At 46.0% G+C, this 19,722-nt stretch overlaps 1 protein-coding gene across 1 annotated transcript in view; it reads right to left on the reverse strand.

The window, feature by feature from the left end:
• The window catches only part of LOC138505089 (sperm-specific sodium:proton exchanger-like), a 607,661-nt gene that overhangs the window by 122,219 nt on the left and 465,720 nt on the right, over window positions 1-19,722 (reverse strand). The gene's annotated exons all lie outside the window — the stretch shown is intronic.

Consider the following 19,722-nt stretch of genomic DNA (forward strand, 5'->3'; position numbering starts at 1 on the left):
GTTTTATTAAGGAAGTAGGATATAGCCTAAAAATACTGCTAATAACTTCCTTAAACTAAAGAACTAAGGAAAAATCTCTCTGGCCTGTACAGATATAAAACAAGCATTCAATAGTATAAATAGAGAGTTACAATGGCAGAAGTTAAAATCTAAGGGAAGCCCGAATGGCTTGTTACTAACCATCAAATATCTATATTCAGGGACCAATATGCAGATCAAATTGGACCAACAGGGAAATCTGTCCAGAAAAATTGATACCTCGAAAGGTCTAAAGCAAGGACGACCCCTCCACCTATTCTATTTAACTACTTCTTTGAAGAATTGAAAATAGATTTGGCGGATAAAAAAACCTTCCCGCCGAAGATCGAGGGAATAGCATTGGGATGGCTACTGTGCGCAGATGACCTGGTGCTTGTAGACCAGACACAAAATGGTCTACAAAGAAAATTGGACATCCTACAGAATTACGTAAACAAAACCAGTTTGAAGATTAATGCGTCCAAATCTGAAAGAATGGTATTTCCAAAAGGTAGAAAAAAGAAAGGTGAAAGCTGGATACTAAATGTAAAACATCTGACCCCATCAGTTGAGATAAAATATCTTTGGGTAACTCTAAGTTCTGTACTGCTGAGTTAAAAGCCTGGAGTGATTGTTTGAAGAGGAAAGTAAAATATCTAACCTCCCAGGGCCAGACGATAAACCGCAGATTTGGAACATTTTACCTTCAACCAGTGATGACCTTTTATAACCAAAAGGTGGCACCAGTTCTTACCTATGGGGCAGAGGCCTGCCTCGGACTTCACTGGGAAACGTGTGACCAGCTGGAAGACTCCTTCTAGAAATATATATTACATCCCCCAAAGGCCACCCCTGTGGCAATCATCTGGCACAAGCTAGGTCTTTCATCACTACAAGTGAAAGTAACATGGAAGATGCTGCAGCTATTTAGGAAGACAAATATGGCAAAGAGTCCCCCACAGTTTTGCATAATTAAGACCAGGAAATCAAACATGACGGCTGATGTCCTAATTGAGTGGAGGAATCATTGTGTAAATACCTTGCAAATCTTAGGGTCCTCAGCTGAAACCCTATGCAAAAATCCAATGCATGTAAGAAGTATCTTGTGGGCAGATGATTGGCAGGAGATGGAAGAAAAAAGAGCAAAGTCCGCCATACACACCCTCTCTAAAAACAACCATAGACAACTAAATGTCATACCAGGATACTTAAAAAAGATCCCTAATAACAAGCAGCGAGACCTCTTCCTGTGATTCCGGCTCAATGTGCTCCACACCAAAACCACTCATAAGAGATATGGGAGCAAACAAGAAAAGGAAAAGTGCCGTCTCTGTGGTCCACAGAGTGAATCCCTGAAACACTTAATATTGTTCTGCCCCATCCTGAAAGACCTAAGATTGATACATCCATACAATCAATTGTTTGGAAAGGTTGGGTAAGATGCAGAACTATGGTGGGAGACTCTGAACGGGGGCCAAAATTCGAAAATAAAATGTGCCCTGATAAAATGTCTTGAGGCTATGTTTGAAAAACTGAAAGAGGCGGAAAAATACTGAATTCTACTCAATGGGGTTATCCACACCGAATGGAAACTCAAGGAACGAAAGAAAACTCTTTTACGCTTTTTCATTTTTTGTTTTTTCTTCCTTTCTGTCATTGAGAGAGCTCGTTTTTATTAATTGGAATTGGATCAATGTAAAAATTGTGAAAAGTTTGTAATAAACTAAACACTGAGTAATAAAAAAAAAGACTGCACGTTGACCAGTTCTCCTGGCAGCAGCGGTTGAGTGGGTGGGCAATCAGTTGTGTAGTCAGCTGTGGTGCCTGGCATGTCTTCTGATCGGGGTGGTGCATCTGTCGGGAAATACATTAGAGTGCTCTTGATAGAGTTCTTAAATGTTCATTGAACTCGTCACCTAAAACAGCTGCTGCCCTATGTGTGTCTGATGCTCTCCTAAGTGAAGAGATGGGAGTATGTACGCAGTGGCCAGTTACCACCTCGTGGGGTGATAAATGGTGGTCCTTGCTGGGCTGTGTGTGCAAACTAAACAGTGCCAGGGGGAAGTGCACAACGTTTTTCTTCAACGTGGTGCAAAGCTTGGACAGCATACTTTTGCGGAGTCGGTTGTTCCTCTTCACAACTCTGTTGGCCTGGGGGTGATAAATTGTACACATCTGGTCTTTAGTGCCAAGTAGTGCAGTAATCTCCTTAAACAACTCACTGAAAAAGTGTGTGCAATTATCTGACTTTAATACATCACACACACCCATCGGAGGAACATTTAGTGTGTCAGTCTAGAAAAACAGATACCTCTCACGATCAACGCAATGTATCATGTTGGCCGAAAAGCAACCGTCTCATGTACTAAACGTCAGAAATACAGACTCATAAGCTTAACCAGTGTGCAGCCATTTTAATGTAGCGAGAATCGCCATTTTGTTTTCTAACATTTGCACATTGCTTTTTGTTCTAAACTGCTTAGCCGAAAGCTTATTCTGCTTATTCTGCTTCACTGTTACATTGTTGTTCAAACGTGAAAGAGCAAGGCCGCGAGACCGGAAGTTATTCGTTGAAACATAACGTAGGCAGCCACAGAGAGGAATGCCCAATCCCCTCCCACATTTAGCCTTGGAGGAGAGCAACACGGCATTTAATCATTTCACTGATGCCAGCCAGTCTCGTTAATATGGTAGAAATGCTAGAAAGGAACAGTTAAAGGCTTGAATTATGCTTTTCTTACGGCCCCCCTTTCCTAAGCCCAGTAGAGCGTGCTGACTCCCAGGACACGAATAGCAAATAGGAGATTGCAAGGCCTGGAATGCGACTCTTCCCCTGTATGCAGCTTGCTCGCAAGAACAGAAGCACTGTGTTCTGTTCAACAAAGAAATATGTCTCTAGACTCGCAATGTTGCATATTGTTGCTAAAATAGATGTTCGAAGGTGTCATATTCATCGAAATTGTCAATCATCAAACCCAGTTCAAAGAAACTATACAATGGGCGGTGTTAAACATGTCATGACTGATTGTAAGATGTCCATTTTGTATATATGTAACTGATGTACGCTATTTGCTCTCTTGCGTCCCTCGAGGTCTGGAGACACGTCACGGAGCGTGAGACCGAGTTGGCCAACTGAGACTATTTGCTTTGCAATAAACCCTAGCTTTTAGGAATACAACCTTGTGTCTGGCGTATCAGTTCATGTGTGGTGATTTGCCTTGTTTCCACAACGTAAGGGCCCCCTAGGGGCCCCTTCAAGTAGACCAGAAATGTTGCTGCAAATTTGACATCTGGATATGCACACGGACCTGCCTCCAACCACCGTGAGAAGGGGCAGACGACAACAATCAGATACCGGAATCCACTGCATCTCTCCCCATGTCCGCACAGTCAATATGCAACTCACAGGGCCTCATTACACGGAAGGCGGTGAGCCATGGCGCTATTAGCGCCATGGCTCATGCCGGTAAAATACCGGCACCGCCTTGGCGGAAAGGGGATTTACCGCCCCATTCCAAGGTTGGTGGGGCGGTAAATCCCCCTTCCGCCATTGCCCTTCCCCATTCCCATTTCTGCCCCATAGGGCTCTATGGGAATGGGGAAGGCGTAATTACGGCACCGCAATTTTGCGGTGCCGTAATTAGCTCCGAGGTCCCTTAGCGGGTTGGTTTTTAACGCCTGCAAAAAGCAGGCGTTAAAGCACCAACCCGCTAAGGGACCTCGTAGTAAGGCGGTAATGGTTAACGGTCACCGTTACCATTAACGGTGGCCGTTAACCATTACCGCCTTCCGTGTAATGAGGCCCACAGAATGGACCAGTGGGGCGGGCAGAGTGCCTCTCAGTGTTTGTAATGTCATGCCTGTGCTGGAACTTTGACACATGGTACATCTGATAACCATATTTGTCAAGGGTTCCTGGATGTTTGGAATAAACCATTCCTATTGTATATAAGCAGCAATGTGATGTTTGGAGCTGTGGAAAGGGTGATGGAGTTGAGCAAATGCTATTGTCAACAGTTTGTGTGGCATTACTGCTTATCCTATACATTCCTGCCTCCGCAATAAATCAGTTGGGGATTGTTTGCACCCCCTTTTTACCCACAACTGTTTCTCCTCTTTCGGGGCCGTTCCTTGTAATTCAATAATTTGCGCTATGGGCAGGGCAGATATGAGACATGTGGCAGGTCAGTGGTGGGGGGTCGTGATAATATACTCCACTATAGTTGGTACTGGGAGATATGCCTCTATTTTGGCCGATATGTGTCTGCACCAGCATTTATGAATGACACTTCATCAGTGTTGTTAGTGTGGGTGGCGCATTTAACGAGCACCACTACAGAAGGCTGTGAGAGTGTGAAAATTAGCTTGTCTAACAATGCTGCATGCAGTACTGGGGACCCATCCGCCCTCCTAAAGCCCCTCATTTTCCTTAGCAAAAGATCAGCGAGCACTGTTGTGGTGATGTATGCCAAATCAGAATAAATGGTCACATGACATCTTTGTGATGATTGCAGTGCTTCAATGAGTGCAAAGAACTCTGCTGCCTGTGATGAATAATTAATTGGTAATCTTTTTAGAATCAATGTCTCGTATTCACCATCCACTAGGCGCACCACCGCTGCACCTGTTTGTCTGAGACCTGTGTCATGGTCAATTGTTGCTGACCTCTCAATGAAGAGGACCCCCCCTCCCCCTCGAGTGGCCTGTCTTTTGCCTTCGGAATGTCATCCTCCTCCCCCTCGTATGTTGCACAGTCTGGCCAAATCCTCATCAGTGCACATTTCTGTTATGAATGTCACTGGGTTGACTGTTTCACACCGTACAATGTGGATATTTGTGCTGGAGAGAACGGTTTCATATGCAGATGCTCTTTGGGTAGTCAGAGTGGATTTCGATTTTTCTAAAATGGTGGAGACGGCATATTCCACGTAGTGTGCAATAGAACATCCCATCACAATTGTGGAAATGTTCTCAATTGCAAATGCCGGTGCCACAAGTGCCTGCTCGCAAGCGAACTGCCGTTGCATTACTGAGTCCAGCGTGCCACTGTAATAGGCCAATGGCTTATGACCCATTGTGCTTTTCTGTGTCAACACGGCAGTCATGACCTGGCCGTCCGATTGTCAGAATAAGTAGAATTCCTGTGTTTAATATGGGGTCGCTAACACAGGGGCAGTGGAAATCACCTTTTTTAGCTCATTAAAATTCTGTACCATTTCCTCAGTCCATGTTATTTTGTTGCCAGTCTTTTGCACCTTTTTGACGCCCTGTAAAAGCGGCCTTGTGCATGCTGCATAGTCTAGGATCCATGCCCTGCAATAATTGCACATTCCTAGGAACTTGTGCATTTCTTTTACTGTCGTCGGCTGTTGGGTGGCGCGCACAGAGGCAGCGCGGTTGGGTATTATTCTTTTGCCATGTGCTGATATCAACTGCCCCAGATATAAAACCTCTTGTAGAAATATTTGTAGCTTTGCCTTGTCAACCTTGTACCCGTTGCAAGCCAGGAACTGTAAGCGTGTAATCGAGTCTCGTCTGCAGTTTTGCTCAGTGTCGCTGCATACCAGCAGGTCGTCCACGTTCTGGTTGATTGTGCTGGACACTTGGATGTTGCCTAAACCTGCATGGAATATTCTGTTGAAAATGCTGGGGCTCTCACAGTAGCATTGAGGTAATCCTCTGTGTTCTAACCCCCTCCCCCCATGTGTAAAGGCGGTGAGGTACTGTGAGTCTGGGTGCAATGGTATGGAGAAAAATGAATTCTTGATGTTTAGCTACTGTTCTGTAACACCTCCCTGCATCTATTTCCGCAGGGATAATAATAATAATAATTTAGCATTTATATAGCGCTAAAAACCCTGAGGCATCTGAGCACTGCTTATATACCCACAGTGTGTGGAGCTCATTTATCGGAAGGATGAAAGGCTGAGTTTGGCCCTGCTGGGATTCAAACCTGCGTCAGCAGGCTCTGCACAGATGTCAAAGCGAGCACTCTACTCACTGTGCTATCGGACCGGATAGTACTGTAGGTCTGTATTTCTGAATGTAACTGTATTTGGAATCTAGCTACTGTCTTGTGCCACTTCCCTGCATCTTTCCCCACATGGATAGTACTGTAAGTCTGTATTTTTAATTCAGTTGTATTTTGATTCTAGCTACTGTTCTGTGCCACCTCACTGTATCTTTTCTCACAGGGATGGTGCAGTAGGCTTGCTTTTTTCACGACAGGTATTAGGTGATGCTTCTATCAACTCGCATTCCTGCCCTTCTCCTCCTCCACCCCAAGCCAGCCTACACAGTACACCACATAATAGATCCTCCTGCATTCTCACACTGCTAGAGCAAACATCGCACTAGACTAAGGCTGCTTGTGGCTCTTTTACAACCCCTGCCCTCAGGGCTGAGGTTGGCTCATCATCCACCATGCCAAGCAGCTCCAAAGTTAGAGGGGCACACTGGCACACCAGAAACCTGCCCATCCCAGCTGACCTGCACCTACCCGGCCCCCTTCCAAATGCCTCCTCCTCCAGACTTCCTTCTTGCTCAATTTCCCGCTTCTCATCCACTCAGCCATGTCCCACCCTTTGCATCCCTAAATGCTGTTGTGGCTACCCTAGCAATTACCCCTCAGTCTGCCACCATGCTGACTCTCACACACACACCACTGGTACCCCAGAATCCCTGGAAAACATACACTGCACTATCTGGGGCCTTTCATCACTGCACACCTCTCCCATCTCTCCTCCAGACCTGTGACATCGCCCCTCACTTACACCCTTACTGCCGCTCCCAAATCACTCAACCCAGTGAAATCGATCTTCAGCCTATCTTACAACTACCCGGTCACTGACACCAGACACTCCCCGGCCTGCTGTCCTAGACGTCAGCACCCTGATTCCATATCCGACCATAAAAGACATCCACATGACCTCTCGCTTACAACATTACTCCCACATGGCCTCCCCTTCCCAGCCTGCAACCCCCTTTCCACACTTCAGAACAGGGATTCCATCCTGCTACCCTCTCACACACCCCCTCTACCATCTACCTCCACACCCACTGACTCTTTAAGGCTCCTCACATCACAAGCTCTCTTCTCACACACTTAACAAGAATACACCCAGCATCCTTCACCACTCCCCAGTACCGAGCATTAGATCCTCCCATAGTAACCCCTCACCTCCCAACCACTACACTTCGCAACGCCTTCACCCACATGGCCCCCTGTTGGGATCTCAGCTCTAGCCCTCACCCACCCCCTCACACAGAGCACGCAGACGCTGCGCCTGGAGGAGAAGGCAGGAGCCTTCAGTCCTCCCCAACAACCCGACGGAGAATCGATGTCCCGCCCGTGCTCCCGCAACTCTAGGAAGTAAGCTGGGGGCGATATTCCGCCATGCAGTAATCTGCCTCTACAATTACTGCTTATGCACAAGAAATCCACTAAAACCGTGGATGTGCACTACCCGCTCCACAAATCTGCTTGTGCACCCTTTACCCATGCAGACCCCATTATAACCAACGTGGTTAATGGCCCCCTGCCTGACGACGTCGGAACATCCACTTTTCTGCTTGCTGCCTTCCGCAGCCTCTGATCGACTGGCTCTTGCCTCACCCATCCCTCGGCATCATCGTGAGGTGACAGCCGAAGGGCGAGCCTAAGGGCCTGTCTATGCCGGTCTAGAGCCGTTCAGAGCCCAGGGCCCAATACTATGCTCGTATTGCCTCAGGACAAGAAACATCCAGCTGCCCAGGAGTAGTAACTGCCCGTACCGATGCCCATATGATGTGCACATAGGTATGTTATTGCAACCTCCATATATTATGCCTGACCCACCCCAATAACACGCAGAAACACCGGCCCATAAGCCCAGTTTGTTCACACCTGTGTGACCCACTTGAAACCACACCATCTGGACGCCAGTAACAATTCCAATAATTCTGCACTGCACTTCCGTACTGCGGCTATGTATCAAGATCTGATTGTTTGTTGTGCACGCGTATTGACTATACCGTGATACTTTGACAACTGGCTCTAACCGTACTGCATGACATGTGTCCTAGCCCATTGAGTTCTTAATCATACTAAGCCTAGTGTATCCTGCACTACTCGGACGACAGAGCTGCTCCTTCTGAGTCTACTGCTCACTTGCGCCGCCCCACAGCATTTCACTCACCTGTTACCATTTAAAACCAGGTGTTAATTGTTGCATCTCAGTCATTGCTCCTATGTGCTACCCAATGTATTTTAGCATCCTATGCTTTTGAATTAGCGTCATTCTGGCTCCCATTGCTAAATTTGAATCTAGCTGTGCCTTGTTTATGCTTTTGAATTAGCGCCATTCTGGCTCCCATTGCTAAATTTGAATCTAAGTGTGCCTTGTTTATGTTTTTGAATTAGCGCCATTCTGGCTCCCATTGCTAAACTTGAATCTAGGTGTGCCCTGTTTATACTTTTGAATTAGCGCCATTCTGGATCCCATTGCTAAATTTGAATCTAGCTGTGCCTTGTTTATGCTTTTGAATTAGCGCCATTCTGGCTCCCATTGCTAAATTTGAATCTAAGTGTGCCTTGTTTATGTTTTTGAATTAGCGCCATTCTGGCTCCCATTGCTAAACTTGAATCTAGGTGTGCCCTGTTTATACTTTTGAATTAGCGCCATTCTGGATCCCATTGCTAAATTTGAATCTAGCTGTGCCTTGTTTATGCTTTTGAATTAGCGCCATTCTGGCTCCTATTGCTAAATTTGAATCTAGGTGTGCCCTGTTCATGCTTTTGAATTAGCCCAAACTAATGCTCAACAAGCCTCAGCTGATTTTGCACCTACTCCGTGCATTTTAGCCTAGTCTAACCCAGCGGTAGACTTGTGCTTAGCGCCTTACTGCTATCAATGGTAACAGCCGACTGTATGTTGATTATGCCCTATCTGCCAAATTTTGAATCTAGGTTGCAGTATACTTGTGCCCTGCAAATTACCCAGTATCAGTAAGCTCACGCTCAAATTGCCCATTATCATAACAGAATGCAGGCACTGCTAACTTTAACTATGTTCCCATTCTGCATTATACCATTTGCTACCCCCTGCACTAGAGGTCATTACATTAAGTTTGATGAAGGGTTAGGTAGATTGAGATGTCCTCGTCACCACCACATCCCCCTGCCCTACACCATTCCTTCCCACACTACCCCCTTTTCCCACACCAATCACAACCAAAATACATCCAGCCTCCACTATGTGCACGACACATGATAAATTGCCCCTTGTGCCTATAGCCTCAACCGCCTCCCCTCCTGACATCTCTAAGCGTAACGAGAGACTAACCAGCAGACTACCGTCCAGCAGGCACTCAGCAGTAGCATATACCCATAAGCTCATATGCTCAGATCGCCCTGGATGCACTGGTAATAATCGCAGGCGCAATAAGAAAAGGGGTACAGCCCCACTGAACAACCTAGGGGACATTAGCCCAGTCTACCAACGAAGGACCCACAAACACAGCCCACTAAGGCAGCATTACTGAATATCAGGTCATTGGTAGCACACGCAACTGAGATTGCTGACATTATTGTAAACAATAACCTTGACTTCCTTGTAATGACAGAAACTTGGCTGCATGAGGCAGCAGGCCCTATTATTGCCCTAGCCGTCCCAGATAATTACTCCATTCTCCGTGTAGACAGACACACGGATCGCGGAGGAGGAATAGCCGTTATCTTTAAAGCCTCTCTCAATATAAGACTAGCCACCCCTACGTCGCTGACATCATGTGAACTCCTCTCAGTTAAGTTCCAAACCTCACCTAACAGCACTATCACACTACACTTCATTTACAGGCCTCCAGGACCCCCTGGGTCCTTTGAAGAAGATATTACAGCCCTAGCAGCAGCAACCACCAAACCCACGGCGCAAAATATCATCTTAGGAGATTTCAACCTCGGTTATAAGGACACCAGCGACCCACACACCATCGCTCTAGCCTCTGCCAGTGGCGTCGCTAGGGGAATGCCTGGGGGGGGGCAGGGCCCCCCCTGTGAAACCCTGTGCCCCCCCATGTACTCCCCCTACCCAAGACCAGCAGTGACCATGTTCTCCCCTTACTTTTGTCTGTGCCCCCCTACTTTTGTCTTTGGCCCCCTCTGTGCCCCTCCTAAATTAGATTCCTGGTAACGCCACTGGCCTCTGCACTACTAGAACAAGGCTATACTCAAATTAGCACCAAACCCACCCACGAAAAAGGAAGGATACTTGACTGGGTTGTGGTTCTCAATTGTACCATCACCCTACTAGATCCGACTCCACTAGTATGGTCAGACCACCACCTTATCACCTTTGAACTGCATATCAACAACTTGGAAAAGAAAAAGCCCATTATTGCTCCCCCCTGCCTCACAAGGAATAAACGTAACATCACAGCAGATGCTCTGGTTCCTTTGGTAGCCCCCCTACTCAACGCCCTACCGGACACCAATGATCCTAACACACTAATCAACATCTACAATGAAACCATGACTAAAGCCATTGATGCTATTGCACCGCTAAAACTACGAAAAAGCAAACCCAAAGCCCATCTTAACTCGTGGTTCACTCCAGAGCTAAAAACACTCCGTACTAAAAAAAGAAAATGGGAATCACGCTGGAAATCATCCCCTACACCTGAAAACAAAACTAACCTTGCCATTATCACTGCCACCTACAAAAATATGATAATCCAGGCTAAAAAAGAAACTTCTAATGACAGAATAGCCCAAGCCAGCTCCAGCACTAAAGAATTATTCAACATTCTAAGAGAACTAGAGAACCCCAACCCACCGCCTGATACATGCACTAAGGATAAAGGCTGGTGCACCAGCATTCAAAATGCCCTTGCCAATAAAATGAAAGGACTGCATACCAAAATAGCTGACAAAAGATCCCAACTAACAGTCATTACACCAGCACCTATCCCTACCCCTCACATTAACTCAGGTTGCACATTAAAAAAAGTCACCATTCTTGAAGTCCATAAAATCATTGCATCTCTTAAACCATCTAACTGTAAGGGTGATAGCTGCCCAGCCCAGATTATAAAAGATGCAGCTAGAGACCTTGCCCCATTCATTACTAAACTTGTAAACTCCTCCTTCTCCAACAATTCCGTCCCTACTAACCTCAAACAGTCTTGGGTTCTACCACTATTAAAAAAACAGACCCTTGACCCGGCTATACCCACTAACTACAGACCAATTACGACAGTCCCCTTTCTACTGAAAATTTTGAACAGAATAGCCTACTTGCAAAAACAAGATTATCTTGAAGCTCACAAATTACTCGGTACCCGTCAATCTGGCTTCAGACCCCAGCATGGAACAGAAACCGCACTTGTCGACCTCAAAAGCCAGATCGATGAATTGAAAGACAAAGGAAAGATGGCCATCCTACTTCTACTCGACCTCTCGGCGGCTTTTGATCTGGTGGATCACTCCATACTTTGTAACCACCTATCCTTAGCGGCCCATTTCTCCAGTTCTACAGTTGCCTGGATCCAATCTTTCCTCGCTAACAGAACTATGCGCATGTTCTCACCTTCAGCAGCTGCTGACCCCATCCCCATCACCTGCGGAGTCCGTCAAGGATCCTGCGTCTTGCCCACTTTGTACTACATTTTTACAAAGCCACTATTTGAGAAATTGGACCGTCTGGGTGTCACCTACACAAATTATGCGGATGACACCCAGATACTCCTACCCCTTTCAGGAACCTATGATATAGACGTTGCGCGGATTAACAAAGTCTACATCATCATTCAGGCATGGATGGCCACACATGGCCTCTGCCTGAATGATGATAAGACAGAATTACTCCTAGTTGGATCATCTAACAACCTTCTCAAACTAAGTCCTCACTACACAAATATCCTCATCGATGGGAACAGTATACCCATTGCCAAACATGTAAAAACATTAGGTTTCTACCTCGATGCCCAGTCTAACCTAATTAAGCAGATTAACATGACCTCATCGGCCACAGCCTACACAGGCAAGTTGATCAGAGCCTGTAGACCTTTACTATCCCCTACCAGCTGCCTTACACTTGCGAGAGCGCTCATACAATCTAAATTGGATTATTGCAACAGCCTTTATCTTGGAGTGAACAAAACCATCTTAAATAAACTACAGATCATGCAAAACAACGCGCTCAGAGCAGCATTGAATATTCCCAAAAGAAAGCATATATCAGAAACCAGAAAGCACTACATGTGGCTCTCTATACATGACAAAATTGTCCTAAAAACTATCTGCCTCACTCACAAAGCGCTTAACTACCAAGCCCCCCCCCTATCTCACAGACAAGTTCACATGGAAGGTATCCAACAGAATCACTAGATCATCCAACATACCATGTCTGGCAGTGCCGAGATATAATCTAAAAAGAGCCGGAGGTTCTATCTTCCCGGTATTAGCTGCCCACCTATGGAACACTCTCCCTCAGAATATTCAAAATATTCAAACCTTCAACAAATTCAGAAGCCATGTTATCACATGGATACTTAACAAAACATTAAATAACAGCTCTTGATACCACTAACTGCTAGGTAGTCTGCACAACTTGTATATGTGTCATCCATCCTGTACTACTGCTATGACCCAATGTATAATATGTATATTCAATATGTATATATGTACCATTGACATTTTGCCTTGAATGCTCAAACTGTATTATGTACATAACTGTCTATACTATGCCATATAACCATGACTATCCTCTAGCACCCAATTACCTCCGGGTCAGGTGCGCGATACAAATAAAACAAACAAACAAACAAACAAACCCCACCTCTGCACCTCCTACTGGTGGGAAGCCACTACCATCCCCCTAGATACCCCCCTCAACCCTCCTTCTCTCACAACAACATCCATTTTAGCACCTGGCTATCATGCATCCTAATTATTGCCTGATCTGTCACTAAAAACCTCCACAACATATACGACTTAATATCCTCTGAAGGCCCTGACATCCTTTTCATCACAGATACCTGGTTCTCCCAGGACTTCCGACCCACAGCGCACAAGGCCTTTCCCCCAGGCTGCACTTTTATCATGCACAACAGAACCAGCAGGGCAGGCGGAATTGCCATCCTCTAAAATCTCTTCTAGTGAAATTTCTCATCACCTTCACATTTACTCACTGCTTCTTACTCATATACAGAGCCCCCAGGCTAAAACAGAAATGTTGGTGACAACCTCAGCGACTCCTTAGTGGTCAACATGGGTGCTCTACCCTCCCTCACCATTCTAGGGGATTTCAATATTTGGTTCGATGTCAGGCTCTTTTTCATTTCAGTGGCCCTTTGCCTAGAGCCAGGATGCCCTGTTGTGCTTTACAAGTGCCCTTAACATAACATACTATAACAGCATAACCCCATGACATGACCAATCCTGGACAAAATGGAAGATCTACACCTGATAATAATAATATATAATTATAATATATATAATAATAATATAATATAATAATTATAATAATAATTATTATAATAATTATAATAATAACTGGCATCAGGCCCCACTTACTCTGCAGGCCACACCCTAGACACAATCTTCAGCTCTTCCGAACTGATCTCTACGCTCCCTCCCCGACCACTAATCTGGATGAACCACACCACCATCTTCTTCATGCTCTCGACAGCAGACCCTCCAACCCCCTAGATTAACCACGACCATCCACCCGCTTCCCACTATGGAACAATGTCAAGGTAACTCCTAACTTGGCTGATTTCCTGCTTACCTCCCTACCCTCCCTCCCACTCCAGGTGGGCCAGTTCCCCATCAGCCATTTTGACCAATGGCTCTCTAAAGATCTTAGCTCTCTCACCCCATCAGATAATCCGCCAACAGACAAGGCCCTTCCCCCAGATGGTTCACCCCAACCCTCAAATCCCTCAAAACCACATCCTGGAAAGCAGATGGCAGGCTGACCCCTCACCTCAGAATAGAACTTTGTATGCCCAACAGATCAAAGCAGGCTACAGGGCAGAAATTTGGAAGGCCAAACAATCCTTCTACTGGAACAGAATCTCCAATTCCCCTGACACCAGCAGGGAACTCCACAAGATCATCTCAGAATTAAAGGCCCCTCTTTGCACAACCTCCCCCCTTCCCCACACCCAAGCACTCTGTGACGCTATCTCTGACTACTTGCAGAACATAGCAACAGAAAGAAACCACACAATCGGCTCTAAATTACCATTCCTTCTGCCCTGCTGGCTTAAACCAACGTCCGGACCCACAGACTCACCCACCACCTTCCTGATCATCTCTACTTACTCTCCCATGTACCATCCTGAATTCCTTAAGCTATTAGCCAGCAACTGTCCTTCAAGAGCTCCTGGAGATCCCTGCCCTCCAACTCTCCTAAAAGATATCCTTTTTTTATTTATGTATTTAATTTACTTATTTAATTTATTTATTTATATATTTGTAAATCACGTTAAGCCTTAAGGTCAACAGGCACGAGTAGCAAATACAGACAACAGGGCGTACACAGGGAAACCAACATCAGTAAAAACCAATAAACACGTAAAACTAGATGAAAAAAGGGAGGGAGGGCACAGAAATAAAGTCACATAAAATACAGACAAAATAAAAAGAGAACAGTAAAACCACAGAAGTACGGGAAATGGCAGCAGAAGCACCGATCACTGAGACTATGTTAAAAAAAAATGTGCACTGCTTTCTTAAAACCGCCAAGGGTTGTCCCAAGCCTCAGTCCTATATGAAACAGCCATTTCATAGCCAAACAAATTGACCGAACAGCTTAAGTAGGGCTCCAAAGAAATGATAAAACTCTCCACTGATACCATGCTTCCAGTACATAAGGCCCAATTCAAACAGCTAAGTGACCATCAGAACCCATGTCAGTGGACTCAAATTCTTATACCAAATTAATCATTCAATGGCATTCCAATTTATGTCTCGAGAGAAATAGGAAACTTCCTGCCCATAGAGCAAGGACGCCACACTTTTAGTTTATATTAATCTAGCAACGGCCTAATGGTGACTCTGCAGTACCTTGCCTGTAACTATTTTAGCCGCGAAGCACCCGTTATTGCTTTGGCTTTAAGGTGTTCTGCTGCATCAAACTTCTTCAGGTTAGCACTGAAGTTCATGCCTAGATGTCTTAGTTACTTATCTGTAACTGTATTTCTACAGCATAATCTTTCATAGATTCACATGCTTGAATATTCACCGTCGTCAGACTGGGAATCCTGAGTAATTATTAGAATAAATAATAATAATAATTATAATATAAAGACTTTAACCTTTAGGAAAATAGCTACACCCATGGAGCCCTATAGGGTCTGTGTAGCCCTTCACTTGTGGAGTCCCTCCCTCTCCTTTGGTCCTTTTAGGCCCCAACCAATGAGGAGGCAGGGCTTAGGGTCCAACCCAGTCAGCCATCTTCAGATGTTGAACCGTGAAGGCCAGTAACTGATTACTGACTGGAGAAGGAGCAGCCTCTCCCCAGAGGAGGGTGGGCGCATGCGAATCTATGAAAGATACCAATGCTGAAGAAATACATTTACAGGTAAGTAACTAAGACTTCCCCAGCATTGCATCTTTCATAGATTCACATGCTTGAATAGCATACCAAGCAGTTAACTACAATCCAACATGTCTGATAGCCGGAAGCTTGCAGCTGCATGTGCATGCGCTATATATAGCTTGTGTAACATACATATAGCAGAGGTTACCAGAAAAATACATGCAAGAGAACAAACAAGAGTCAAAGTTAAGGAACAAAAGGCTGCTCCTACCTTAAGTGAATATGTGCTGAAGCACTACTTGTCCTACCGCTGGTTCCCTTCTACTGTCTTATTCTCTTATTCCAAGCAGTAATGTTGGGCAAATGTGTGAAGAATGCTCCTGGTGGCTTCACTGGCCGATGTCCTTTAGATACACTGCTGCTTGAAATGCTGTTGAGGCCAATCTCGCTCTGGTGGAGTGCGATGTGGGTGTGGCGTGCAAAGGGTTATTACTGATTTCGTGACATTGAGTAACGCAACTGGTGACCCAATGTTCCAGAATTTGTTTTGATATGCATTAACCCTTGGTTTGTCCTGCAAAGGCTACAAAAAGCCTTATAGAGGTCCTGTAATCCTTTGTTCTTTCTATGTAGAACTTAAGTGTTCTCGCCACATCTAGTGAATGTAGCGTCCGTTCTGCTGCGGTTGTGTGGGTGACAAAGAAAGTGGGCAAAACGATTCTTTCCTCAAAAAATGGATTCAGGCGGGACCTTTGGAATGAATTTAGGGTGACGTTGAAGAGCGAACCTGTCCCTGTGATATTTGGTGAACAGTGGCTCAGTGGACACTGCTTGTAGCTAACTGATGTTCCTGGCTGAGGTGATGGCCACCCAGAAGGCTGTTTTCCACAGTAAAAACGTTGTGGCGCATCTGTGAATAGGTTCATAGGGTGCTCTCATTGCATGCCTGAAAATGTGTTAAGACTCCAGGCAGGTGCAATTTTCCTTTGCCTGGGAAAAGAGTGCATATGCCCTTTAAAGAAGGCTTTGAGTGCTGGATGTGCCACTAGGGAGTGTTGATGAGGCCTGGTGGTATACGTGAGGATGGCCAAAAGATGGACCTTGATGGAAGAAATTGCCAAACTTCCCCTTGCTAGATGTAGAAGGTAAGGTAAGATTTGTTCTGCAGATGCCAAGAGGGGATCTGTACCCACCTCCAAACACCAAAATGTGAACCGTTTCCATTTCTTAGTTTATGTTCTTCTGGTGGATCTAGCAGTGGCAGCTCACAGTATATATCCCAGCATTCAGGATCTAGAACAAGGTTGTGGAATTTTCGCTGCTGAGGAGCCAGTCCCTGAGGGATAAGCTGGCCGAGTTGTGATGAAGCAGTTCACCCCTGCACTGTGACAAAAGGTGCAGGTCAGGTTGGAGATGAATTGGCTTCTCCAGCGCTAGTTCAAGGAGTGTAGGGTACCAAATCTGGCATGCCCAAATCGGGGTTATCAGTATCATGGTGCAAGGTCGCTTGCTCATCCTGCGCAGTACCCGTAGAATCAATGACATGAGCCCGTAAAATAATTTTCCCCCTCCATTGCAAGGAGAATGCGCCTCCCACAGAGTGTTTCTCCAGATACCTGGAAGTGAACTGATCGCATTTCTTGGTTATGTGGGTTGCATAAAGGTGTATGGTGGGTTTTCGCCACCTGAGAAATAGTTTGTCCAGGTCGCGGTTGTTGATCTCCTACTAATGGGATTGGAGGAATTGTCAGCTGAGTTTGTCTCCCAACACGTTGTCCTTGCCGGGAAGATGTTCTGCCCTCATGTGTATTCTGTGGTGTAGTGCCCAGAGTTTTTGAGCCTCCAATGAGAGGATGTTGGACTTGGTGCCACTCTGTTTGTTTGTGTAGTCCATTGACGTCGTGTTGTCCACCTGCACTGTCACCATTTGCCCGGAAAGCACTGGTAGGAAGGATTTTAACGCCCACCGAATGGTCCTGAGTTCCAACACATTTATGTGCAGACAGGATTCTGCCGGGGATTCTGCTGGTGACCATACCCTGCTGCCTTGTAGATTACCCAGATGGGCCCCACAGTCTGAGAGTGAGGCGTCCGTTCTCAAGAGTAGAGTGGACGTGGGTAGCTGGAAAGGTATACCCTGTAGAAGATTGGAGTGCCTGGCCCACCATTTGAGGGCCTTTGTGGAAATTTGGCGTACAATGTCCTCCCACAATCTGCTGTGTTGAGACCATTGGCTGTCCAGCTCCTCCGAAATTGGCTCATCTTCAGTCTGCAATTTGGTACGAGGAAAATCCAGGAGGACATCATGCCCAGGAAGGACTTGTATTGTCTGACAGCGGAGCTTGTTCTCTTTATGAACCATGCAATGAGGTTTTGCATTTTCGGCACTTTGTCTGGGGAGGGTCAAACCCTGGGAACTAGAGTGTCGAGATCTGCTCCTAGAAAGATTGCTGTCTGTGAGGATAGGGGTGAAGACTTTTCCTTGTTGATCGAGAACCCTGGGTCTTGTAGCAGGGTTGTTGTTCTTCCCGCTGCTTCTGATGCTGTTCCCAGGGAGCTTCCTTTCACTAGCCAGTCATCTAGGTATGGAAAAATCTGTAGTGCGGAATGCCCAAGGTAAGCAGCCATTGGGACCAGGCATTTCGTAAACACTCCTGGTGTGGACTTCTGCCAGAAAAGAGGTACCTTGAACTGGAAGTGTTGATCGCCGATAGTTAACCAAAGGTAGTGTCTGTGAAATGGATGGATGGGGAAATGGAAGTAGGCATCCTCCAAGTCTAGTGTAGCAAGGAAATCGCCCTTTTTGAGCCATGGAAGGACAAATTGAAGGGAGGTCATCTTGAATTTTAGACAACAAAAAAACTTGTTGTGGGCCCATAGATCTATTATCAGGTGCCACTGGCTGTTTCTCTTCCTTACTAGAAAAATGTTGGAGTAGAAGCCTTTTCCCTGTTGTACAGGTAGTACACGCTCTATGGCAGCATTTAGTAATAGCTTGACGGCTTCTGCCCTTAGTTGTTGCAACAGGAGAATGTTTTTTCTTGGCAGTGGGCGAGGTGGTTGTCGCTGAAGAAAGTCTATTGTATGTCCCTTTTTTATTACCTGAAGCACATATTTGTCCGATGCTATGGTGTACCAATGATTCAGGTGCAGTGAAACACGTCCTACCGCTGGGGTGGGATGTGGAAGGCGTGCTCAGTATGAGTCTGTTCTTCTTGGCCTGGCTCCTGCCTTGGCTTGAGCCCTTCTTAACACGTTGGTTCTGGAACCTGGTGGAACTTTGCAGATATCTTGCTCCGATTGGAAGGAGGTTGAAGAGGACGCTTGATCTTGGAAAGGCCTGCCGAATGAGCTGTATTTGGAACTGTTCCCTCAAAAGGGGCGAAAAAGATGGCTTGATCTTGGAAAGGTCTGCCGAATGAGCTGTATTTGGAACTGTTCCCTCAAAAGGGGCGAAAAAGATGGCGGTCCTTGTCCTTTAAAGAGCTAATCACCCTAGAGGTGTCAGTGCTGGCTTTGATGCTCTTCAAGTTGTCATCTATTTTCTTCCCAAATAGGTCTTGTCCATCGAAGGGCATGTCTAGGATCTGTGCGTTGTACCTCCGGACTGAAACCTGTGGCCTTCATCCAGACTTGGCGTCTCAAGACTGTGCCGTGTGCCATCTGCCTGAAACTGCAGTGAGCGGTGTCCACAGAGGTGTCGATCATGTGGTCTGAGACCACTTCGCCGTCTGCGATAATGTCTTTAGCGTCCTCTTGAAACTCCTCTCAGAAGTGTTATGTGAGACGGGAAATACAGAGCCAAAATTCTCTATCCAGACTTGCCATCATGGTCCGTACCGTCAACGATGCTGCCATTGAGACCTTACGCACCATCGCCTCTAGTTTACATCCCTCCTTATCGGGTGGAGCTGTGAGGGGAGAGGCCCGGTTTGCAGCATTTTCCTCACTGCCACCGTGATAATGTAGTCGGGTTTAGGATGGCCTCTGAGACACAACGGAGCTAAGTTCCGGGCTTTATACTTTTTCTCCGGTCTAGCCACCAGTGCCGGAGTGGAAAGAGGAGTGGCAAGGATTTTCCCTCCCGCGTCCCAAATTGTCTCTAGTATTGGTATTGTGGTGATAGTGCGCAACCTCTTGTCTTTGTGCTCACAGAGGACTGATGCCAATTCCTCTGTGG

Source organism: Ambystoma mexicanum, chromosome 11, assembly GCF_040938575.1.
Source record: "Ambystoma mexicanum isolate Mex_15411 chromosome 11, UKY_AmexF1_1, whole genome shotgun sequence".
Lineage (NCBI taxonomy): Eukaryota > Metazoa > Chordata > Amphibia > Caudata > Ambystomatidae > Ambystoma > Ambystoma mexicanum.